The sequence below is a fragment of the Mobula hypostoma genome, chromosome 9 (assembly GCF_963921235.1).
Source record: "Mobula hypostoma chromosome 9, sMobHyp1.1, whole genome shotgun sequence".
In the NCBI taxonomy this organism is placed as follows: Eukaryota; Metazoa; Chordata; class Chondrichthyes; order Myliobatiformes; family Myliobatidae; genus Mobula; species Mobula hypostoma.
In genome coordinates this window covers 111,686,647-111,713,621 of record NC_086105.1, presented here as the reverse complement: position 1 = coordinate 111,713,621, position 26,975 = coordinate 111,686,647, and the positions used below count along the sequence as shown (strand labels likewise).

Below are 26,975 nucleotides of genomic sequence, written 5' to 3'. Positions count from 1 at the left end.
CTTTACAATAAACTCAAAATGTAAATTAACCTTCTGGGAGTCTTGTACAAGGTCTTCTCAGTCCCTCTGCACCTCTGATGTTTGAACCTTCTCCCCATTTAGAAAATAGTCCACTCTATTGCTCATTTTACCAAAATGCATTATTATACATTTCCCAACAATGTATTCCATCTGCTATTTTTTTTGCCCATTCTTCCAATTTGTCCAGGTCCTACTGCAATTGTATTGCTTCCTCAGCACTACCTACCTCTCCACCTATCTTTGTATCATTCACAAACTTTGCCACAAAGTCATCAATTAAAGTAGTGGTCCTAATACTGATCCCTGAGGAACACCACTAGTCACTGGCAGCCAACCAGAAAAGGTCCCTTTTATTCTCACTCGCTGCAGCCTGCTTGTCAGCCATTCCTCTATACATACCAGTATTTTTTTCTGTAACACCATAGGATTTTATCTTGTTAAGCAGCTTCACATGTGGCACGTTTTCAAATGCCTTCTGAACATCCAAGTAAATGACATCCACAGCCTCTCCTTTGTCCACCCTGCTTGTTACTTCCTCGAAGAACTCTTACAGATTTGTCAGGCAAGATTTCCCTTCAGAGAAACCATGCTGGCTTTGATTTATTTTATCATTAGTCTCCAAGCACCCTGAAACCTCATCCTTAATAGTAGACTCCAACACTTTACCAACCACTGAGGTTAGGCTAACTGGTCCATAATTTCCTTTCTTTTGCCTTCCTCTCTTCTTAAAGAGTGGAGTGACATTTACAATCTTCCAGTCCTCCGGAAAAATGCCAGAATCAAGTGATTCTGAAAGATCACGACCAATACATCCGTTATCTCTTCAGCAACCTTCCTCAGGACTCTGGGATGTACGTTTGTAGTTCATCTGGTCCAGGATCCACTTTAACACCTTTGAGTTTGCCTAGCACATTTTCCTTTCCAATGACACTCACTCCTACTCTCTGACAGTCACGGACCACTGGCACACTGCTAGTGTCTTCCATAGTGAAGACTGATGCAAAGTACTCATTAAATTCATCTGCCATTTCTTTGTTCCCCATTACTACCTCACCAGCATCATTTTCCAGTGGTCCAATATTAACTCTCACCCCCCTTTTACTCTTTATATAATGGAAAAAATGTTGGTATCCTGCTTTATATTATTGGCTCATTTCCCCTCATATTTCATCTTTTCCCTTCTTAGAGCTTTTTTAGTTGTGTTTTGTTGGTTTTTAAAAGCTTCTCAATCATCCAACTTCTCCACACACTTTTGCTATCTTATATATCCTTTCCTTGGGTTTTATGCAGTCCTTAACTTCCTTTGTCAGACACGGTTGCCTACCCCTGCAATTTGAGAACTTCTTCCTCTATGGGACATAACTATCCTGCGCCTTGTGAACTATTCCCAGAAACTTCAGCCATCTCTGCACTGCCGTCATCCCCGCCAGTATCCTCCTCCAATCCATATTCGTCCATTAGGTAATGCTGACAGAGGAGAGAACTTATGAAAAAGTTGGAAAGTAGAACCATATTTATAGGAGTCAGCCATTCAAATTTCTAAGCATGTTCTACATTATGGATATTCTTTATCTTAATTTCATTTACCCCAACTACTTTCATTGGATTTATTGTATTAACTGATCTAAACCAAGCAATTTTTTGGTCAATAATTAAATTGTCCTGAATACAACCAGAGTTTAGGTGGCCATAGTTCAAGATTTCCACTACCCTACTGCAGAAGTATCGCCCCCCCAGAATCACCTAATTCTAACATTTAAAGTTCTAACACCTTGTTCCGAGCTCACCCACCCAATCACATAGTTTCCCTCTTTCTGCACTATCATATCCTTTAATTGTCTTAAGTTCCAGACCAGATCATCCTTTAATCTTCTGTAATCAAGGGAAAACAAGTCTGGCCAATGCCTTCATCTTAAAGTAAATCAGGAAGCTTATCATTGTCCTATCTTTATTATGCATTTGACATATAATAAATACACAGCACCTTTTTTAGATTGCCCATAAAAATATGAGAGTAATCACTTCAAAGCAAGCCTTGTACCTTATTATTTCATTAACAACTTACACCAGGCACAGCATTTCCAGTGCAAATTTGACAGTGTATCAGCAGCATTAGAGTTATTGTTGTGCATCTTTCCAGTGAAATGCTCAAGCATGGATCTTCTTGAGTAGCTGTGAAGGATTTCACAATACATTTCAATGCAGTGCAGTTGTAAAAGGCACTATATGAAAACAGTTTTGTGCCTTTCATCTCCGGGCTCTATTGAAACCACTATTTGAGAATGAAGAGCAAAGTATAATGGTCGTCATCAATAAAGAAAGGTAATTCAACATCAACAAAAGCTTGGAAATGCAATTTTCACCTTTAATGTAGCTGAATAGCCGAACAGGAATGCCACCTAGCGTAGTGGTTAGTGCGACTGTGTTACAACTCTGGGCACTATAGTTCGAAATTCAGATCCAGTGCCTTCTGTAAGGAGTTGGTAAGTTCTCCATGTACCACATGGGTTTCCTCCGGGTGCTCTGCTTTCCTCCCGCAGTCCAAAGATGTACTTGTTAGTAGGTTAATTAGCCATCGTAAAATGTCCTGTGATCAGGCTAAGGTTAAGTACAGCACAGATGTGTTGCTGGGTGGCAAGGCTTGATAGGCCGGAAAGGCCTGCTCCACTCTGTAAACTAAACAAATCTCACAGGAGTCCTATAGAGCAAGGTTTGACATCAGGCCATATTAGGAGATGACCCAAGGCTTGGTCGGTATATCAGATATTAAGATTTGCTGTAAAGAAAGACAGAACGAGAGAGAGATACTCTCCCGCCACTGACTGTAAGGAGTTTGTGCGTTCTCCCTGTGGTCGCGAAGGTTTCCTCCAGGTGCTCCAGTTTCCTCTCAAGAGTCCAAAGATGTATGTACCACTTAGTAGGTTAATTGGTCATTGTAAATTGCCCTGTGATCAGGCTGGGATTAAAATGGGGGGATTGCTGGGCGGTGTGGCTCGAAGGGCCGGAAGGGCCTATTCTGCACTGTATCTCAAAAGAAAAATATACAGGTTCAGGGACCCCACCCCCGAGCTTAGGGGATGAATCACTTCTTGAATGAGAGAGTGGGAGTGAACAAATCTGGAGGAGTTCAGAGAGGTGGAATCATGAAGGATAATGAGAGAAAAGCAGAATGCGAATTTTAAAAATATGATGACTAGATTGTGCTGATTTCCAGCTCCACTAGGACCTGATGCCTTCTGGTACGTTGCTGAAGCTTTTCGTCTTTGCCTGACATCCACGCGTGTCAACAAGGCAGAGAGGTCTGTGAACTTTGATCTTTATCTGATGCTTCCCATATCTAATCCTGGGGGCTAAGACCAATGACTAGGCCCTATAAATAGCCCAGATGAGAGTGGCTTATTCAGCACAGACCAGGGACTGGATGTGAAATATCCCCTTTTCCATTATAGACTCGGTTATCAAGGATCAGCATGCCTGATTTCCTAATAGGGAAAGACGAGGGGGATTGTTATTCACGGTCTAGAATGCACTGCCTGAAAGGCTGATGGAAGTAGATTAGTACATTTCAAAAGGGAATTGGATAAATACTTGAAAAGGGAAAAAAAATTGCATGGCTATGGGGAAAGGGCATTGGGACTAATTGGATAGCAGTTTCAAAGAGGCAGCACAGGCTTGATGGGATTCCTTTTGTATTCTATGCCTCTCTGAATCTAGGCAGTAAAGCAAGTTCACTTAAAAGCAGTTACAGGAATTGCAGGAATATTACAGGAAGTAGTGGGCCAGTTGTTTCCCGAACATCAATGATCTGGCTCCATTTATATCCACTGTAGCTCTGGAGTGGACCATTTGAAACAAACAATAGTCAACAAAGCTGTTCTGTTTATTCCATCAGAATCAAGTTTGCAATATTAAGTATGCTACAAACCTGATTAACTTAGTGACTCCATTTTGGTTTATATCTACAGACAAAGTATAATGTGTTGAACATTACTGCAATGGTTGGTTTATGTTATTAACTTTTTAAAAATAATTTCTTCTACTAAGGATAAAAAAAATCAAAGTGTGCGCCTTCCTCTGGCTAAGAGCAGCTGTTGATTGCTGTGGGAAGCTCATTAGCAGGCTTTTAAAAGCAAATTGTCACGTCCCACTGCTTGCTGCTGGCTACTCCGCACAGCATCCTTTCAGTATCTGGTTCCCAGAGCTGGCTTCCTGTTCATCATTTCTTGTACTTAGCATTAGTTATCATCATTGAAATATTCATCTACATTGTGAATTAATCCAAAAAAACCAAATGGTGTGACAGCATCGATCGGCAACAAAGGGCTGCTTCTAATGAGCCTCGGTGGCTGACAGTTAGGCAGGGGATCTAAGTACAGAACATGTCCTTAGGAAAGTGTTCTCACTATGGATGAAATTATAAAACCAAATGATGGAAGTAACTGGACACCAGAGATTGTTCTGAGCTTCACACTGAGGAGGTTTCCTTCATAAACAATTATTTATTTACATTAACACATACAGAATGCTGGAGGAACTCAGCAGGTCAGGCAGCATCTATGGAAATGAAAACAGTCAACGTTTTAGACTGAGACCTTCTGGTGAAAGGTCTCAGCCCGAATCATCGACTGTTTTCATTTCCATTGATGCTGCCTGACCTGCTGAGTTCCTCCAGCATCTTGTATGCATTACTCTGGATTTCAAGCATGTGCAGAACCTCTTGTGTTTATTTGTTTACAGCTTTTGATTTCATTTTCTAGATTTTAAACTCCCTCCTTAACTTATATTTCCCAAAAAAAATTCTTACAGGAGCAGGGAACAGTGACTTACCCATTAACCACACAACAATATCAATTTATATTTATGTTGTGCCATTAATATGGTATCAGTTCAGTGCCCTCGTCCTTGATTTAATGGCGTGAATGTGACCACACTGTCTGCCTAGGTGGCAGAGGTTAGTAGAAGATGATCTCAAGTAAATGCATCTTGCTTGGCAGACGTCTGTGATCACTGTTGCAAAGAGTGAGACCAAACTCTGGTTCAATGGCTTCCGTTTCCAATGAAACATTGGACCACTGATAAATGGTAGGGTAGATGAGGGAGCTAGTCAAAGGTCTAATATCTACAACAAGGCATCTCAATGAGGTCGATAGAAGAAAGAAAGACTCTGTATATTGCCTTTCGCAACAAACTTTTTTTCCAGCTCAGTGTGCTTGTGATGCAACTCAGCAGGTCAGACAGCATCTATGGGTGGAAAAGAACTGTCAACGTTTCTGGTTGAAACTCTGTTTGTGCTTGCAGTGTGGTCATTATGCAACTGTAGGAAACACAGCGGATAAGTTGCATGCAGCAACCTCCCATAAACGTCAAACTGATAACTCACAGATAGTATGCTTGTGCTTCGATGTGCTACCTGAGAGATAGCGTTGGGAGCTCCTCCGCTTAACTTCAAAATATTGATGGAAAATCTTTCAAAATCACCCATCAGAGTAAGGGTGTACCTGGTCATCCCTTAGCAACACCTTCAACAGGGCACCGCCTCCAACAATGCGCCACCTCCACAGCATAAACTGGAACATCGAAGTCACAGCCAGTGGGCTGTTCAAAATGGGCCTGATAGGCAGGGTTTTGTGCTGACTGCATGATTTCCAGTATAATTAAGTTAAATTTAGACAAGGCAGTGAATTGTCCACAGTAATTCTAATACAGAATACTTTCAGACAAGAAGGATTGCAGGATCTTTGCAAAGGATTTAAACACCCACACACACTAGAAACTGTCCATACATACCCCGAGGTTGAATTAATCTCTGTGGCAAATTGCCGCTAAATGCTCCATTTACGGGTCTTCAGGAGGGCTTCTTCCAGCTGCAAGGGCACCTTTAAATGCGTTAAACTATTTTTGTTCTTTCCTAAGAAGTTTTCCACTGTGAATTAACTGATTTGGCAATCATGCTGTGTAGTTTCGTAAAGCAATGTTCAGTCAATTATCATCGCAGGTGGTGAAAGGCTTGTTTGTTTTTGAGATTTTCAGTTGCATTAACGAAATCTCATTTTTTTATTTAGAGATCCTGTGGCCCTTCCAGCCCTTTGAGCCGCACCGCCAGCAACCGATTTAACCCTAGACTAATCACAAGACAACTGACAGTCGCCAATTAACCCACTAACCAGTAAGTCTTTGAACTGTGGAAGGAAACTGGAGCACCCGGAGGAAACCGATGCATTTCATGGGGAGGATGTGCAAACTCCTTACAGAGCAAGCTGGGATTGAACTCCTAACTCCGACACCCTGAGCTGTAATAGCATTGTGCTAACCATGGCACCCCAGAATCTGACCATCCAGAAACATTCACTGAAGCAAATTAAAAAGTTAATTGTGTCTGATTGCACTGATCAGTGAAAGATATTGCCTTCACTGATACACAAACCATTTCAAATGGAAACTGGACCAAAACAAGGCACCTCTTAACTCATGCCCCCAGTGAGCGCATTATGTGTACCCCTGCTGTCAATTGTGCTCAAAGCAGAAACTCCTGGCCCAATGAAATCCAAAGTTTTAATTTGTTGGTCAGAAATAATTGGAGACACAAGAGACTGTAGGTGCTAGAAACTGAGCAGGAGAAAAACAAACTGCTGGAGGAACTGAGCAGGTCAGGCAGCATCTGTGGATGCCGTGGAATAGCTGATGTTTTGGGCTGATACCTTGCATTGGGACTCAAAATAATTAGTATTGGACTCTGTATCTGAGTTTTGAATAAAGAAAGAGGAATGCATAAATCAGTATACTTGGAGCTCAAAGGCATAAGACTGGGAAGTTACAGAGATCAACCGTCATTAGAGCATTAATAATGAAGAAGTGAAAATGCAGTTTAGTAGATTGTCAGTGGTTTAGTTTAAATTTTCACTCTGGAAGATTACAAAAATCTCACGTGCGTCATATGCAGCTACTGTGCAGCCACTATCAGTCTGCTGGCAGTGATCGTTGCTCGCGTTGCAGAATCTCGGATACCACTGTGAAATGTAGAGTTACACGGCAGGTTTTGCATTACAGCAGTTAGGAAGATCACATGCCTCTGACGGAATGCTGCTTTATAAGTGGACCGTTAATAAAGAAACTCCCAATGCCTGCACTTGCATTGTGGGATCTCACCCGCATACTGTTATATACAATCCCTTTGTACCAAAATTAAATATTGCATTTTATATATGTACTAGCATTAGACAAATGTAAATTCTTGCCAATAAATACAGTTCTGTCATAAATGGTATGAACTTTCTTAGCTGCACCCATGCAAGCAACTATTGTAAAGGATTAGACAATGGTCTTATATGATATTTCTTCCTTGTTGGTACTTTATATAAAATGCAGTTCATTTAAGATTGACTAGCAGCATGCAATCTTGTATCTCTGAGTACATTAATTTGCAACAATTGGTTGTGGACAGTCAGAAAACCTACATGTTAGAACAACACAGAGTCTAGAGCTACACCACTCTCATTTGATCCATATGCTTTATGTTAGCATTCATGCTCCATAGAAGTCTCCTGCAACTATCTTTGACCCCCATCAAATCAGCATCAAAAGGTAATATAAATACTTCAAGATACTTCATTAATATAAATCTGCAAGCTGAATTGGTTCTATTGTTTAAATTCCTGTGGGAGAGCTCTTTCAAAACTTTGCTTGAATTGCAACAAACAAATAACTGTTTCAAAAAAAAATTAAAAGATCAATCGGCCAATGGGGAAGGGCTTGTGCTGGTATTGAGGTGGAGCGGGCCCAATGAGGATCCGATAGATAAATCACCCAGTAATATTAATCCAGCTACTAATAGTCTGGCCAAAGATAAATTGGATGAATTAAGATCATCCAGACACAGATTGATATGTGTGCTAAAAACTGAAGCATAGATTCCTCATCATTTAAAGGGGAGGATTGGCCATTAGTAGAGCGAATGATAAGATGGCTCCCTTGTCATTAAGTAGACATCCAAATGTGAAATGTGCTTGACTTGTTTTATAAGGGCATAGTTCTCGTACCTTTTTTACTATCTTGCTATTTTCCTTTTCATAAATTGGATTGCTCTGATTTAAGAGCTGCAGTGTATCTCTAATTATCCCAACAGTGTTGAGGTGTGTGTCAGGCTCGCAAATGAGGCAGGCAGTTCTCTTTTCTTTCTCACACTAAGTACCTCAGAAGCTGGAATGTTTTCCTGGGTATCGTAAGGTCATGAAAGGTGCTATGTGAATACAAGTCTACTCTTTCAATCTACTCCCTATAGTTGTCCAGTAAGGTTTCATATGTCTATTTCACTGTATACTGGCAGTATTCTGGCATTAAGACCTCATTGACCATTTGCTATGAGTGAATTTGGGCAGGTTCTGGTTTAAGATGGCGCTGGTGAACCTCAGCGACCTTTGGCTGGTGGCTAGTGAAACAAGGATAGCATTTAAATACTTTGTTAACCACACGTTTTCTGGCAAACGATCATTGCAAGTAATAGTCTATAGCTTCCCTTTGGATGTGGAGGCAATTTGATGTGGCAGAGCCAAGGCAAGGTGAGACGGTGGGCCCGTCACTGACAGCGTGAAAGGTTGGGCTCAGGTCGAATTGAAGCTGCAGGGTCCAGGCCCCAGAGCATATTTACGTGACTGAACATGATGTTCAGACAGAGATTTACAGGCTGAATTGAGCCAGCGAAGCCTGGCATATCCAAACAGCGGAACCTGTGGTTCAGATGGTGATTTAAGCACCACACCAGATTGAAAAGGTTGGTTAGGGTGGTTCGGAGCCCGTGGTGAGGTTTGGGCTGGTTCAGATTGCTGCTCCATGAGGTTTACTTGACTCTGCGCTGAACAAAGGGACACTCTTTACGGACTTTAGTTATGATTATTTGCTTGCAGTTACAGTCTCCATGATGGTTTTTTTATTGGACATTGGGTGTTCAGCGGTCTTCATTTTTATGGGTTATTTTATTCTTTTTTTATGGGCATCATGTGTTTTTCATTCTCTGCACATTGGGTGTTAGACAGACTTCTTTTATATATATATATACACATATGGTTTTTGGGGGGTTTCTTTGTTTCGTGGCTGTCTGTAAAGAGACGAATTTCAAGGTTGTGTAATAATAATGTACTTTGAATTTTGAGTGTCTATGAACTATTGCTCTTCAGTTCTTCAGTGTTAACCTCATCTGCATTTGCATGTTCCAACATGAGCCATCAGAAACATGGTGAGAGAAAGAAAGAGTTTGGGATGAGAACAGAGGGTGTTGGAAGGGATGAAACAGACTAGACATTAGAGAATCAGGTTGAAGACTGATGGTATCAGCAATGATTTCTCTAACTTCTGGTAACCTCACTCCTCCGTCCCCCACCCTACCCCACTATTTCGTTAATCCTATTCTGGTGGCTCCATTATCCCTTCTCTTGTCCTCCCCAACTCTCATGACCTGCCCGTCACTTCCCTCTGGTTCTGCGCATCCTTCCCTTTAATTCAATGGTCCAATTTCCTCTCCTATAAGATATCTTCTTCTTTAGTGCTTTACCTCTTCCAATTATCACCTCTTCCCCCACCCACCCTTCTTCCCTCTCACTTGGCCTCACCCATAACCTGCTAGCTTGAACTCCCCACCACCACCTTCCCAATCCTTCCTGGAACAAAATGTCAACTCAGTTTTGGTCACCAAATTACAGGAAGGATATAAATAAGGTTGAAAGAGTGCAGAGAATGTTTACAAGGATGTTGCCGGGACTTGAGAAACTCAGTTACAGAGAAAGGTTGAATAGGTTAGGATTTTATTCCCTGGAGCGTAGAAGAATGAGGGGAGATTTGATAGAGGTATATAAAATTATGATGGGTATAGACAGAGTGAACGCAAGCAGGCTTTTTCCACTGAGGCAAGGGGAGAGAAAAACCAGAGGACATGGGTTGGGGGTGAGGGGGGAAAAGTTTAAAAGGAACATTAGGGGGGGCTTCTTCACACAGAGAGTGGTGGGAGTATGGAATGAGCTGCCAGACGAGGTGGTAAATGCGAGTTCTTTTTTAACATTTAAGAATAAATTGGACAGATACATGGATGGGAGGTGTATGGAGGGATATGGTCCGTGTGCAGGTCAGTGGGACTAGGCAGAAAATGGTTCGGCACAGCCAAGAAGGGCCAAAGGGCCTGTTTCTGTGCTGTAGTTTCTATGGTTTCTATGGTTTATTTCCCTCCATAGATGCTGCTTGACCTGCCGAGCTCCTCCCGTATTCTGTGTGTGAAGCAGCAGAATAGTGCCTTTAACAGAAAGGCTATTGAGGGTCTGATTTTATACACATTAAATGGGAGGGCATATTCACAATTCTTTATGAACTATAATCTTAGCTGCATTATTGTAGGAGGACACGTATCTACCACAGTGAGAGGCATCTTGCTTTGCACATGGTCTTACAGCAGGTTTTAAAGTTGCCTCAGTATTTAAAAGATAAAATAAAATGCTTCACTCATTTAGTAGCATTCTTGGTTCTGAATCAAAAGGTTTTACATTGAAATCTCTTCAAGGATCTGTACACAATGTCAAGGTTGGGCCTGCAGTACAGTACAGAATGGGCTCTGAGCTGTGTGAGGTAGTTTTTTTTTTCAAATAGGATGTTAAGCCAAATTTTATTTATCCAGTTCTGTGCTGTCAAGAATCATCACACGTGGTCTTCTCACACCTGTACTTTACTAGTCTGAGTTCAGAGGCCCCACTGTGCTGGCTTGAAATGTTTAGGATTCCAGAAATGGGGCCTGAGCAGGGGCAGGCCTTCCATGAAGCACTAAGGAAATCCTGGCCCAAAAACACCCTCTATAAGCTTTGCCATTTGGCAAAGCCCCCGCTCCAGTTTTATCAGTCGTGAGGGATTTTTACTTTTTAAATATCTCTGGTATTCAGAAGCATTTAATATCAATTAAAATGAAGTAAATTATTACAAAAAATAGAACTTATTAACAATTAAGAATATCAAGCAGACATGATTTTAAAATATTTTCCCCCTGCATGGTGTACGCACTCCCATAATCTTCCTTAAACTCAATGGGATCTCAGATTTGGTACAATAAGAAATCTCACAAAGAAGTAACATATTGATTGATGTGGCATGTGAGGGAACATTTTTCAAATGGGCTGTTAGGCCATTTTCTGTGTCTGTGTTTTCTTGCCAATTGTCAATGGCTCTGTTCAGAACTTTTCACACTTGTAAGCAAGATCTAGCATAGATCAAACCTCTGTTTGCTATCCTGGAATGGTGCACTTTGGTGGACCAATGTAGCAACTAATACTTATCTCTCTACTGAAGGGATACTTATCCCTGAACTAAAGTTCCAGTGGGGAGCATTCTGGGAACAGTGACCATAATTATGTAAGTTTTTGGATAGTTATAGATAAGGATAAGACTGGCCCATCAGCGAACAGATAATTACAACAGCATTAGACGGGAACTGTAGAAAGTAGTTTGGGAGTGGTTGTTTCAGGGTTAATTCATATTTAATATGTGGGAATTAATTAGACTAGCATTCTTCTGTGATGATAAAAGATAAGGATGGAAATGTGAGGGTATCTTAGGTGACAAGAGATGTTGTAAGTTCAGTGAAAATAAAAGAAAAAGTAAGTATACTGTATGTCAGATTTAAGAAGCTGAAATCAGGCAAGACCCTTGAGGAATATAAATGAAGCAGGAAAGAAGATAGAAAACCAATTAAGAGAGCTAAATGGGGGGATGAAATCTCCTTGGTAAAAAGGATTAAGTGAATTCCAGAGCATTTCATACAGTGCCCTGTGAAAGTTTTCAGCCCCCAACCCTTTGTTCACATAAATGAGTGTGACAACCAAGGATTTTGATCAATTTAACTGAGAATTTTTATTTGTGAATCACATGCTCCTTCTTTTTTTAACAGTAGAGCACAAAACAGGGAAAATGGTAAACACTAAAAATGAAAAATTAAAAATTCAAAAACTGATATGTCAGCAGTTCAAAAGTATTCATCCCCTTTGCTCAGTACTTAGCCGAACCACCTCTCACAGCTATTACAGCCAGAAGTATATTCGGGTAAGTCTCTATTAGCTTTGCAAAATGTGATGGAGTAAGATTTGCCCATTCATCCTTGCAAAATTACTCAAGCTGTGCCAGGCGGCAGTGGACAGAAATCTTGAGGTCTTGACAGAGATATCCAATCGGGTTAAGGTCAGGACTCTGACTCGGCCACTCAAGGACATCAATTTTCTTCATTTGGAGCCACTCCATGGTTGCTCTGGCAGTGCGCTTTGGGTTGTTGTCCTGTTGAAAGAGGAACATCCTCCCAGTTTAAGCTTTCTGGCAGAGGCTAGCAGGTTTTTATCCAGGATCTCTCCTTATTTAGTAGCATTCATCTTCCCAACAATCCTGATCAGGTTTCCAGTCCTTGCTGCTGAAACGCATCCCTATAGCATGATGCTACCTCACCATATTTTACAGTAGGGATGCTGTTAACTGGCTGATGAGCAGTATTAGATTTACATTACATGTACCGCTAGGTCTTGAGGCCAAAAAGTTCCACTTTAGTCTTTTAAGTGATGATTTGCAGGGTCTTCATGGGCAAGGATATTTTTTTTTAGTCAGGGTTTCTTCCTTGCCACTCTTCCAAAAATTCCCTTTTGTGCAAGTCCTTAGAGATTGTGGAGCCATAAACTTCATCTCCAGTTGCAGTCACTGACTCCTGCAGCACACTTGGAGTGACTGTTGGCATCACAGTAGCCTCTCTTACAAGTTTTATTCTTTTCTGGTGACTAAATTTAGAAGGGCAGCTTGACCTAGGCAGTGTGGCTGTTTTTTCCACTTTTCACGATGGACTGCACTGAACTCTGAGGTAAGTTCAGTGCCTTTCAGATGGTTTTGTACCCCTACCCAGATTTGAGCTTCTCTATTATCATTCCTCTGACTTGTCTTGAATGCTTTTTTTTCTTAATTTTTTGTTTGGTCTATTGAAAATCTACCAAACTGTTGGAGCTTACCAGAAAAGGGGCTATTTATTCTTATGAATTAATTGAAAACAGGTGATCCTCCAATTTTCTACATCAACAAAATGGGTGAGTTGGTAAGGTAATATATAGTATTGCACATGAGAAAATTTAATGTAGTAACTATAAAGAGGATAGATACTTTTTCAGCCTCACAATTTTGGTTTTTAATTTTCAGCAAATTGTTGACAGGTTTTGGAATTTTTCATTTGGTTTGAAGTGATACCCAATGTTTTGTAGGTCAGCTCAAAAACCCTACTTCAATGTATTTTAAGTTTAGAAACCGAGAGTAAAATGTGAAACTAGTTGTGAGGGCTGAAAACTTTTTCAAGGCATTGTGCATATTTGAGGAGCAAGAAGGTAGTTAGGTAAAGGGTAGGTCTACCCAAGGACAAAGGAAGAGTTTTATGCGTAGAGCCAGAGGAATGGGTGAGATCCTTAATGTGCACTTTTCATCAACATTAAACATGATGGGCATGAATGATGGCGAGATTAGCTTGGAGTATATTAATGATCAATGTCAATATTAAGAAGAAGGAGTTGTTGGATGTCTTGAAAAACTTTTAGTGGATAAGTGCTGAGGCCCCAGATTAGATAAAGTGTTTCGACCTGAAATGTCGGCTGTACATTCCCCGCCATAGATGCTGTCTGACCCTCCGAGTTCTCCATCTTTTGTGAGTTGCTATGGATTCCAGCATCCACAATCACTTATGGCTCAACACCAAAGCAGATGATAGTGATGATCATGTAGGTGTTGGTGAGGTTGCTGGGTGAATGTTTGGTGTGTTTCTCATGTTGTAAGACTGCACTGTAAACGGTTCTTTAATGACTGTAAAGCCCTTTAGTCCCAAGCCTCCAAAGGCCAGTCTTCGGATGTGACTTGTAGCACTAAAAGCTGTGAGAGGACCCTTACCCACATGTTAATGCTTTTGAAGGTCATAGATTACTACAACCTGTGCAAATAGAATAGAAATTCTGGATAATAAAATCAAAGAGGTTCTTATGAAAATATTTCTAAAATTATTAATCCATTTTTTTGCGGGTATTAATGGAGGAGAGAATATTGCCCTGGACACAAGCAGGACACATGCCACCACAGACTCTCAGATTAACATTGATTTATATACCAACTCTGTCCTTGAGCACATCAACAAGTGTGTAGATAGAGTGACATCACAAAGACAAATAAAGTTTTCCCCAATCGGAAACCATGGATGAACAGAGAAGTTTGCCTCCTGCTCAAAGCCAGAGATTCAGCCTTCAGGTCTGGAGACCGAGAGGCTTACAGCTCAGCCAGGGCCAACCTGAGGAGGGAAATCTCTCAGGCTAAACACATATACAAACAGAGAATCGAGGAGCATTTCAACTCCTCTGACTCCTGGTGCATGTGGCATGGCACACAGGTCATTACAGACTTCAAACCATCTAGTACTGTGTCCGCTTCCAACTCTGCTTCCCTCCCTGATGAGCTCAATTACTTCTATGCTCACTTTGACCTAGAGAACAAGGAGGTCACCCTCGAAGCAAATCTCCCACCTGGTGAACTGCCTCTCTCACTTCCCACCTCTGATGTTTATGCCACCCTGAGCAGGGTTAATGTATGGAAGGCAGCTGGTCTGGATGGAATACTTGGCTGTGTACTCAGTTTGTGCAGGGCAGTTGTCCGGGGTCTTCATGGACATTTTCAATCTGTCCCTGGCCCAGGCAGTTGTCCCCACAAGCTTCAAGATCGCCACCATCATGCCAGTGCTGAAGCATTCCACTGCCACGGGCCTGAATGACTTCCGTCCAGTTGCACTCACCCCCATCATTGCAAAGTGCTTTGAGAGACTGGTTCTATCACATCTCAAATCCTGTCTGCCCACTACCCTGGACCCCCATCAATTTGCCTATCGCATCAACAGGTCAACAGAGGACACCATCTCCATGGCACTTCACTCTGCCCTGACCCACCTGGACAGCCCCAACTCTTACGTCAGAATGCTGTTCATTGACTTTAGTTCACCATTCAATACTGTGATCCCCTCCAAGCTGATCGCCAGACTTCGCCAGCTTGGTATCAGCTCATCCCTCTGCAATTGGACCTTGGACTTTCTGACTAACAGACCCCAATCAGTTAAGTTAGACAACCTCTCCTCCTCCACTCTCACCCTGAACACCAGCGTGCCTCAAGGCTGTGGACTAAGCCCTCTTCTGTACTCCCTTTTCACCTATGACTGCATTCCTGTACATGGTTCTATCTCCATAATCAAGTTCGCAGAGGACACCACGGTGGTTGGCCTGATCAGAGGGGAAGACGAGACGGCCTACAGGGTCGAGGTCCAGCACCTGGCTGCGTGGTGTACTGACAACAATTTGGCCCTTAACACCCAGAAGACCAAAGGGATCATTGTGGACTTCAGGCATGCTAGGAGCCACACTCACGTCCTCATCTACATCAATGGAGCTGTAGTGGAGCATATATCAAGCTTTACATTTCTTGGTGTCCACATTTCCGAGGATCTCACCTGGTCCCTGAACTCCTCCATCCTGATCAAAAAGGTGCAACATCTCAGTGTGATATGGCAATTGTTCAGTATCAGACTGCAAAGTACTCCAGTGTGTGGCGAAAACTGCCCAGTGGATTATCAGGACCCAATTGCCCACCATTGAGAACATCTACCATAAACGCTGCCTGGGCAGGGCAAAAAGCATTATCAAGGATGCACCTCACCCTAACCATGGACTTTTTCCTCTCCTCCCATCCGGTAGGCACTACAGGAGCCTCCGCTCCTGCACCAGCAGGCACAGGAAGAGCTTCTTCCCTGAGGCTGTGACACTGCTGAACCTCTCATCACAGCGCTAAGCAGTATTGCACCCATATTGTACTGTCTCAGTACTTTTATATTTGTGTGCTGTAGCACTTACCTTTTATTCGCAGTTATTTTGTAAATAACACTATTCTTTGCATTTCTGGTTAAATGCTAACTGCATTTCATTGGCTTTGTATCTGTCCTCGGCACAATGACAATAAAGTTGAATCTAATCTAGTATCTACTCTTCTCCTGAGGGAATTTCAGTCTGGTGTTGACAATGAACTATGACACTTCAGAACATACGACACTCATTGCACTGCCAGGCATAAGACACATTCCACTCCTGGTGCTTAAAGCAGCAGCTTTCTAATGTAGAATAAGACAGATCAAAAATGACATGACTGAACTGATTGCCTAGGTGCTCTCATTCATAGGAGGGAATAAAAAAAGGGAAACAGGTGAAAGGCTCCAATGAAACAGATGTTCCAAAAATATATTTTTAAATGTTCATATTGTTTCAGGATTCCTGCTGAATTTCATAGATGAATGCAAAAGATCAGACATATGGTTTGGAGAGGATCCAAATATTTGGCAAATTAATCATTGCAACTTTAGTAGGAAGAAGTTGGCAACATAAGGTTTTGTCAGAGAAAAGAGATGGTCATGTTCACATTCTTGGTGCAGCTAGTATTTTTAAATTTTGTGTGGACATTGGCTAGGTGATATGCATTCTCTTTAGCTGTCTTCTCTGATCATATAACCTATTCATAGTCACTGACCAAGGTCAAAGATAAACCAGGCTGTTAGGTGAAGTATTCTGGATTACCCAGATACTGTAATCTTACCCCAGTGAGCATATTGAAAACAATACTTGTACTTTTAGGATAGGAAGTATGTTATTATCCATGAAAATGCTATTTCTTGGGGGGAGGATTTTTCAGATAATTTTGCGGAAGTTTCCTTGATCATAACGTCAATGTCAAATCTGTTCATTTAGATTGTGGTGCCCATACTTGCAGACACTGTTTAAGAGTTTGAAGTTTGGAATAAGAAAATCGGGTAAGCAAAGTAAGCAAATGGCAAACTTTGGAATTGTACCATTGAATCAGACAGAAAAGAGGAGACTTTATACACACCTCCACCAATGAATGGAGTATGGGAATACCTTTGAATTGATTATGAATCTTCTCATTACCCATTTGCCTTGGAAATCAGATTAGTGCCATTTTTAGAGGGATGAAGTCTTAAAAGCATTGGTTTGATAGATACTGTCCATCTTTTTTAAAATAAAAACTAATTTGTCCTTCTGTGTTTTTCCACACCAACCTGCTCTGTTGCCGCTCTGTCCCCTTCCTTAGCCATAACAATAACCTATTAAATTCCCACAACCTCTTTTCTCAGGCTCAGATGCATTCCCTTCTATCCTCAGCCAAGCAGCTCGTCGTTACTTAGGGCCTGGACTCACTGGACCTCTCATTAGGCATTTGTTCTCTGTATGGGCCATTTCAGTGGGAGTCTGAGATGCATTCCCAAGAATGATGCTACAAGATAAGTCTATCATAAAGAATATAATCATGGGCTTTGATAAGAAGATCAGTAGGTGTAGGTAGAAGTTAAGAAAAAAGAATGACTTGTGTGTTTAAAAATCTTTCCATTCTTCTGAAAATACCTGTGTTTTAAATGGAGAAAAATACCCTGTCTTGCTGTATATTTTTTTCCTAATAATTGCATGATGTACTCAATTATTTGGGACTACAATATGTTTTTGTTCAGAATATCACTGAGACCAAAATCTTTCAAGCTGTACTCACTGATGCTGAATGCATCTCCTGGACAGACAGGGAGGGCAAGAGGGAGAGAGAAAAAAATGGGAAAGCAAAAACAAAATATTCGTGCAGCATTTCCAGAATCCCAGTAAGATTTCCAGAAACCTACATTAGGGAGTTTGGCTTAAAGGTGACGCTCAGGGGTGTGAACCTTTGGCTTGAAATGCCTCAGTGGGCAGGATGTTGAGGTATGCGGGTCCTAAATATATCCCATGGCAGCTTAATGAAGAAGAGTATATAATTCTTCCAGTACCAGGATGACATGATAATATCACCAATAAACTTAACTGCTGTTCATCAGAATGCTCTTTGTAGGTTCTTGCAGTGTGGATAATTGACTGCTGCATTTCTGCTAAAACAACAAAGTTAAAGTAATTGACTGGCTGTGGAGAACTTTCCATTGTTATGAAGAGTAGCTTATAAGTACAAGTCTTTTCTTGTAATAAGCTCAACATGTATCTTAATGGATTCAGACCATGGGGAGAAAATGTGCATTCCTTAAGGCTGATTTATACTTGTGTGTACGTGCTACGCCATAGGCCTGATTTATACTTTTGCGTAGCCCTACGTCGTAGCGAGCATGCGTAATTGTGTCTGCGTTGCTCTGCAATTCACAGCCAAAATGCTAGTTGGCGGTGGGGTTTCTATGCCACTGTGTTGAGTTTCTTTGTGAGAGACATGGACGAGGAAGTGCATTTCAAATATTTTCGGATGTCGGCGGGTAGATTTGACGATTTGGTTCATCGTCTCCAACCATTTATTTTGCATCAGTGTGCAGATGTGGTGGAGAAAAGCAACTGGAAATGCATAGGAGGAAATGTGATGCTACCAAGCGGACCAATCACAGCTGTTGCGGTCTGTGTTGCTGTGGCGCGTGAGTTACATTTTTGGGGAGATGCACGTCACCTAGGGTATGCAGTAACTATGGCGTACATTTGACGCACAATTATAAATTGGGCTTACATCAGGCAAGTATGAGTGTTAATTTTACAGATACAGCACGGAGTAGGCCCTTCTGGGACCAGTCAGCCGTGCCACCTGACAACCCACCTATTTAACCCTATCCTAACCACAGGACAGTTTACAAAGACTGATTAAGCAATTGATAAACTAACCGTCTTTGGACTGTGGGAGAAAACCGCAGCTCCTGGAGGAAACCAGCGCTTGGAAGAAGACACATTTCGTGCAGGGGATGCTGGAATTGAACTCTGAGATATAACAGCATTGCTCCAGTCGCTAATCTACCATGGCACCTCCCCACCACCCCCAAAATTTGAAGTGTTAGTTGACTGTCCAGTCCTGTTGCCTACAGTGTGAGCTCTTAGAGGGGGCATTTGAACCTGCATGGGGAATCCCCGTTGGATTTCAGGAAGAACACTAACCATGTGGCCATCGGAGCTTTGGCTTTGTTTTAGCAGTTTTGCTTAAGTTGTTTTTATTTATAATGGTGACTTACGCTTGCAGAGAGAGAAAAGAAATCAGACTTACCCAAAACACATAGGTTGATACATTTGTGGCATTTTGTGTGGTAACAGTTACCAGACATAGATGTGGAAAAACTGACAGAAGATGAAGTGGGCAGAATTTCCTCCAGTGGACACTTAACAAATGGAATTATGTATAGAATAATCAAATTAGTGTTCGCTACAGCAATATATGCCGTGCTATGGGTTTGGTAATGCTCATTTTGCCACTTAATCTCTCTTGATAGAATCTTTCCTCTTATCAAATATTTTATGATGTGAATTGCATAATTATATAAATGCCTTCATATGTTATTGCTATGACATAATCACAAGTTTGTCAGCATCTAAGAACCAATCCCCTTGACTATGAGTGATCTATGATTCTCACCAATATGCAACATTCAGACTTGACCTACAAAATGAGTCAAAGATTTGTTGGGGCTTGAGTGTGTGGCTGGCAAAGGCAGCATTTATTGCCAAGGCTTAATTGTACTTGGGAAGGTCAATGGTACAGTAGTTGTCAATTGCTACCATACTTCTGGTGAAGCTTGTCTTATGGAGTTTCAGGATTTGGAGCCAAGGACTGCAAAGAACAGCAAGATATAACCAAAGCAAAATAGTACGTGACCTAGACATTAATTTACTCATCCAAAATGTGACAGAGATCACTGGTAGAGAAGGTGGTGTCAAAGAAGCAAGTTGCTGTAGTGTATTTTGTTGAAGCTTTGCACTGTGGTGGTGACGGAGGGAGTGCATGTTTGAGATGGTGGATGGGATGTCAATCAAGCAAACTGCTTTCATAACCATCATTACCATTAATGTTGAAGCTCCCCTGTGTATCAGAGCTACACAAGCACCACAATCCATCATAGAAATGATGCAGGTTTTCAGTGTCAGTCTGAAGGAGGTGAGGATATACTGATTTCAAATAGCTTTTGTGTCGTTTCCCAGAGTGGTTTTAAATATCTCTGGTGATGTAAATGCATATATCTCTATTGTGAGTTGCAATATTTTATTTAACGTACCACTGCTTTATGTTATCGTAGAACTGTTTGGGGATGAGTGGCAGGAGAGACGAGGGCTGGTATTGCAGCTTTGACTGGAAGCATAACTATTTCTTGCTGGTACTTCCAGTTTTCATATTACAAGTCTTCACTAATACAAAAACTGCGTGCAATAAACATTTATTTAAATTAATATCTAGGTATTTATATGGCTGCACGAGCATTCCCCTATGAATTGTTGAATGTAATAAGTTAGCATAATGGCAATCAAGATTATTTCCAATATTAACTCCAGCAACAGGAGTCAGGGTATGTGTGGCATTTAACTGCTTAAATATACAATCCAAATGTAGGCTTTCAGATAGTAACTTCAGGTTTTATTAAACACAAGACTGTTTATTATCTAGCACATTCTCAACAAAACAGAAGTTATTGCTTAATGAACCATCACACAATTACTCAACACTTTTGGGAATATGACATCACGGCAGTATGTGTGGGAGCAAACAAATAATCTGTCACAAAACATGTGAGAGCTGTGTTTTAGTAAGGGAAGCATGCCTGCGTAATCCTGGTCACCAGTGAATGCCATAGGTTTTGAAGCAGTCACGTAATTATGAAATGGTTCAATCGTTCAATAAATCTCTCTCTTCCTTGAGTTTTAATCAAGCACGTTACCCAAATCTAGATAGTAACTTGTCAGTTGCGGGGAAAATTTGTTATTTGTCCACATTGTTTTATCAGTTTTCCGATGTTCTTTGCTAATAGAGAACAGCTGCCTGTCTTGAAATGACCAAAGACACTGTTAATTTATTTGGACATATACCACTTATGGACCACCTTGTGGTATTCAGCTGGGTCTTTGCATTTTGTTCCAGATTTAGATTTGCACACTATTGCAAAGATAAGAATGAAGTTCCATATACCATGTCTTAAATCTTTTTTTGTATTTGGCTGTTGAAATTAAGGTGATATCATTCGTAAATTATCAGTGTCACTTGTAACTATTAGTCCTAGTTACTATTGTGAAGATTGTGTCTTGAACAACAGCAGTTAATTTAATGCTGTTCAATGGGGAGGTTTTGGACATTGATCTAGCAATGATAAGGGCATGTGGATATAATGGTCCAAGTCAGGATAATTCATGAGTTGAAAGGGAATATATAGTTGATGGTATTGCAAGTAACCTGCTGCCTTTGCTCTTTTTAAAATCAAAGCTTGTGTACTTGGTTTGTTTTGAGCTTGAAGACAAAGCATCCTATAGATAGATCAGGTTTAGTATTGTTTTGCTAAATTGTCCTGATAATGATCTAGAAATCTGAGCATGCTGGGGGCAGAAGTGAGAGTAGTTGCATTACTAAGGAGTAGGTGATTGTTGAGCTAAAAGGTCTAAAGGTAGATAAGTCACCTGGACCAGTCGGACTACACCTCAGGGTTCTGAAAGAGGTAGCTGAGGAGTTTGTGGAGGCATTTGCAATGATCTTTCAAGAATCAGTTGATTTTGGAATGGTTACTGAGGACTTGAAAATTGCAAATGACACTCCACTCTTTAAGAAGGGAGGGAGGTAGAAGAAAGGAAATTATAGGTCAGTTAGCCTGAGCTCAGTGGTTGGGAAGATATTGGAGTCAATTATTAAGGATGAGGATTCAGGGTAGTTGGAAGCATATGATAAAATAGGCCAAAGTCAGCATGCTATGCTACTGACGTTGGTTGTCTGTCATGGTTAAATGGCCATTGTAAATTGTTCCAAGATTAGGCTAGGGTTGATTTGTGAGGGAGGTGGGGGTGTTGCTCGGCAGAGTGGCTTGAGGAGCTGGAAGGGCCTGTTCTGTACCAAATCTTAATAATAATAAGAAGAAAGAGATTGGCTGACTGACAGGAGGCAAAGGGTGGGAATAAAGAGGGCTTATTCTCATTGGCTGCCAGTGACGAGTGGCGTTCCTCGGGGCTGATATTGGCGCTTTTTCTTTTCACGTTGTATGTCAATGATTTGGATGATGGAATTAATGGCTTTATGGCCATTTGTGAATGTTATGAAAATAAGTGGAGAGCCATGTGGTGTTGAGGAATCAGGGATTTAGACATCGAGAGAATGGGCAAAGAAGTGGCAGAAGGGATGCTCATGTGAGAATGCTGTTCTTGGACTACAGTTCAGTATTCAGCACCATAATTTCCTCTAGGCTCGACAAGAAGCTCAGAGATCTCAGCCTTCACCCTGCCTTGTGTAGCTGGATCTGGGACTTTGTGTCAGATCACCGACAGGTGAGAGTGGGCTCCCTCACCACTGCCCCTCTGACCCTCAACATATGAGCCCTTAAGTCCTAAGCCCCCTTCTTTACTCTCTGTATACCCATGACTGTGTCACCACCCACAGCTCCAAACTGCTAATTGAATTTACTGACCACTCTACACTGATTGGCCTAATCTCAAATAATAATGAGGCTGTCTAAAGAGAAATTATCACCCTGACACAGTGATGTCAGGAAAACAACCTCTCCCTCAATGTCGCAAAAACAAAGGTGCTGGTTTGTGGACTACAGGAGGAATGGAGACAGGCTAACCCCTATTGACATCAATGGATCTGTGGTTGAGAGGGTGAACAGCTTTAAGTTCCTTGGCATAAAGATCATTGAGGATCTCACATGGTCTATACATACCGGCTGTGTGGTGAAAAAAGCACAACTGCGCCTCTTTCATCTCAGACGGTTTAAGAAGTTTGGTATGCCCCCCCCCCCAAATTCTAAGAACTTTCTACAGGGGCACAATTGAGAGCATCCTGACTGGCTGCATCACTGCCTGGTATGGGAACTGTACTTCCCTCAATCGCAGGACTCTGCAGAGAGTGGTGCGGACAGCCCAGCGCATCTGTAGTTGTGAACTTCCCATGATTCTGGACATTTGCAAAGACAGGTGTGTAAAAAGGGCCCGAAGGATCAATGGAGACCCGATTCACCCCAACCACAAACTGTTCCAGCTGCTACCATCCAGGAAACGGTACCACAGCATCAGAGCCAAGACAAACAGGCTCCGGGACAGCTTCTTCCACCAGGCCAACAGACTGCTTAATTCATGCTGACACAACTGTACTTCTATGTTATATTGACTGTCCTGTTGTACATAATATTTATTATAAATTACTATAATTGCACATTGCTCATTTAGATGGAGATGTGACAAAGATTTTTACTCCTCATGTATATGAAGGATGTAAGGAATAAAGTCAATTCAATTCAATTCAATTTAAGTGTGTAATCATGCACTTTGGTAGAAGGAATAAAGGTATAGACTATCTTCTAAATGGGGCAAAAAATTCAAAAATCATTGGTGCAAAAGGACTTGGGAGTCCTCTGCAGGATTCCCTAAATGTTAACTTGCAGGTTGAGTTGGTGGTAAGGAAGGTAAATGCAATGTTAGCATTCATTTTGAGAGGACTAGAATATAATAGTAAGGATGTAATGCTGAGGCTTTATAAGTCAAGGCTCTTGGAGTATCATGAGCAGTTTTGGGCTCCCTGTCTAAGAACAGATCTACTGATGTTGGAGAGAGTCCAGAGAAGGTTCACGAGATTGATTCCAAGAATGAAAGGTTTAACATATGAGTAGCGTTTGATGGCTCTGGGCCTGTACTCTCTGGAGTTTAGAAGAATGAGGGAATCTTGTTGAAGCCTATTGAATATTGAATGGCCTAGAGAGAGAGGATGTGGAGAAGATATTTCCTATAGTGGGGGAATCTAGGATCAGAGGGCACAGCCTCAGATTAGAGGGATGTTGATTTAGAACAGAGATGAGGAAGAATTTCTTTAGGAAGAGGGTAGTGAATTTGTGGAATACATTACTATAGATGGCTGTGGAAGCCAAGTCATTGCCTGTACAGTTGACTCTGGTCAATTGTAACGAGAACATTTTTGTCCCGTTAAGTGACTGCTCCAATTAGCTGAAGGTTTATGGAAATAGCTAAAAAGGTATAAGCAATATAAACCACCAGTTACCTGAGTAACAAATTATGTACTTACATGAAATACAGTAACGTAGTGGTTAGTGTGATGCTATTACAGGTCGGGGCCTTGGAGTTTATAGTTCAATTCTGACATCATCCCTGAAGAGTTTGTACGTCCTCCCCGTGGAAAGCATGGGTTTTCTCCAGGTGCTCTGGTTTCCTCCCACAGTCCAAAGACGTACCGGTTAGTAGGTTAATTGGTCATTGTAAACTGTCCTGTGATTAGGTTAGGGTTTAATCAGAGGTTGCTAGGTGACGTGCCGGAAGGGCCTGTTCTCTGCTGTATCTCTAAATAAAATATAAATGAAGTAAAACAAATTAGACACTACCTATGCTACTGATGTTGGTTGTCCATCATATCCAACAAAGTCAGGAGACCTGAGCAGGGGAGTTTTCAAAATGGAGAAGCCATTACACTGGTGCAGTTCCGCTCTCTCGACCTCAGAAGTCCAGCTGCTGTGGTATGAGTCGTCATCACAAACTGGGGACTTCTTTGGTTGCAGTAAATGACCGTGACTTTTACCAAACCATGTCATGCCCTTCGCTCGCCGCAAAGCGATGCAGACCTGCCTTTCTGGCTGTTGGATCTCACTGCTGCTCTCATCCGCTCAGTCCGCCAGAGCTGACTTCACGCGCTATGACAGGCGTGGCCGTATCGGACTGGGGTATGAGGCCCAGCGGCTACCCTCACCTGATTTAGCTCACCTGTTGTAGTGTACTGGTGTGTGACCACTATCACATGCAAACAGCTACTTGAAGCCACAGGTGAGAGCTGAATGTTTGGTGAGGGCCAAAGCTGAATAAGCTGCCCAGAATGGACATGACAAGCACCTTCACCAAAGGTGCTACCCATCCTTTGCACCCCATAAAACTGCACGACTAGAGCACTATAAAATTGTGTATTAGTTCCTTATAATTGTTAGATGAATTCATTGTGTAGGCTGTCATATTCTTTTGATTGACTGTAAATGAACAAAATCAGTGCAGAAGGTGCATTGCTTTCATACGATACTTTCGATGATTGCATCCTCCACATCTATATTTTTATTTTAACTTCAAAATGGTTGTCAAGACCATCAAATTCTTTGTAGTGCCTAACTTGTTGAAGTAGTGAAATTGTTTCATTTTCACTCCCAGCCACTTCAGCATCTTCAAAACTGAAAGCTTGAGACTGCAGTGAGCAAAACAGTTCTGAATTGTCTTACTGCTTATTTCTTACCAACTATCAGTGATAAAAATCACTGTGTTTTGAACACATAGCTGATGCTGTTTAAAAACTGCTTGGTCTAAGCAGAGTGTAGTGTATAATGGCCACACGTGACTGCACGTGACTGATGCTGGATAGAAACTGTTTGGCAACATCCTTCTATTTCAGTTAAGAGGCATTGTGTCCCAAATAAATCCCGGCCATTTTCTTGATTAGTTTTTGTTCTTTAAGTGTTGTCCCAAATAAACTCAATTAACCAGAATCCTCTGTATTTAAAGGTAGAAAGGTTCTTGATTAGTCAGGGCATCAAATGCTATGGGGAGGAGGTAGGAGAATGGGGTGGAGAGGGATAATAAATCAGCCATGATGGAATGGCAGAGTAGACTCGATGGACTGAATGGCCTAATTCTGCTCTTATGCATGCCTTATGATGATTGGTCCTTCACCCGATTTCTATTAATATCAGTGTGAGTGCTGTTATCGTTTTTGATAGGGGTCCATCTATGTTTTATCCTGAAGTATGAGAACTGAAACATAATTGCTAGGATTGGATCAACAAAGATATTGAAACCTTGGGCAGTGATGAAAGAATATACAGTTTTCCCATGTAGTAACCAGGGGACAGGAGTGGCAGTCAGGTGTATTATCAAGCAAGGTATTTAAAATCTTTTATCAAGTATCTGTAAGTCAATGTAAAACTTCCCTGCTTTACAAACTCAATACCTACAGCAATATGGGAAAAATACCAATAAAGAAAAGGAGCACTTCATTCACTTTCTTCAAGAAATAGGATGAAGCTTATAGTAGGCGAGTACCTTTAGGGTAACACCAACCAGCAATATTTCTGGAGGACAAAGCACCTTGTGACTTAGCAGAAATCTTTCAACAAAAGATGACCATAAGAACTCAAGAAAGTGAAAGAATGTGTGATTTATTTGTTTTGGAGGCTTTCGAATGAAAACCACTGAGAAGCTTCTGGCTGATTACAGCCATCCCCTCCCCTGCCTCTGCAAATTAAAGGTGCAGAAAGGATCTTTGGTGCTGAAGTTGAGCTGACTAGAATGAACACGAGCTTTGCTTTTTGAGGCTCTGCCACTTCAAAACACTGGAAGCATAATAGAATCCAAACCATAGTGGACTGACTATTACTGGGGGAAAATCTGAAGCAATTCCAAGGTTTTAGGAAGTTCTTTATTCTCACCTTTGAATGTCTGACAAAGACTCCAACTCTCCTCTTTCAATGGTTTAAATCTCCCCGGTCTCTTGGTAGGACAGAAGACTCTGTTGGTGGAAAGAAAGCTAAAGTTAAAGAAATAATTATAGCGGTTCATTCATTTCATCCTTGAAAGGTGCAGTGTTGATGACTGCAGCAGACTGTTCTATAGAAAATACTTAAATCCTGACCCTATTGTTCCTTCACTCGCACACAAACACACATGCACACAGCCATGTTTAACGGACTATATTTTTGTTAGGAACAAGGAAACTTGCCAAAGTTGTTATGAAACCCAAGAAAAATAATATTATTGCATATTATTCAAGATCAACTTGGCTTCACTAAAAAGAAGTTTAAAACAAGCAATATCATTACTTTTTTTTATTGATTATAGAATGAATGGGACCTTAAATGCATTATCAATTGGTAC

General features: G+C 41.3%; 1 protein-coding gene and 1 long non-coding RNA gene across 2 annotated transcripts in view; one reads left to right on the top strand and one right to left on the bottom strand.

The window, feature by feature from the left end:
- Nucleotides 1-6,567, top strand: part of LOC134351959 (uncharacterized) — a 37,759-nt gene extending 31,192 nt beyond the window's left edge. Inside the window, exon 3 of the long non-coding RNA XR_010019310.1 lies at nt 6,084-6,567. This is a non-coding gene — a long non-coding RNA (uncharacterized LOC134351959). The remainder of the gene's footprint in view (nt 1-6,083) is intronic.
- Nucleotides 1-26,545, bottom strand: part of tnrc18 (trinucleotide repeat containing 18) — a 227,082-nt gene extending 200,537 nt beyond the window's left edge. The window contains exon 1 of the mRNA XM_063058917.1: nt 26,531-26,545. The gene's annotated coding sequence lies outside the window, so the exon portion shown is untranslated. The remainder of the gene's footprint in view (nt 1-26,530) is intronic.
- Between the last annotated feature and the right edge of the window lie 430 nt (nt 26,546-26,975).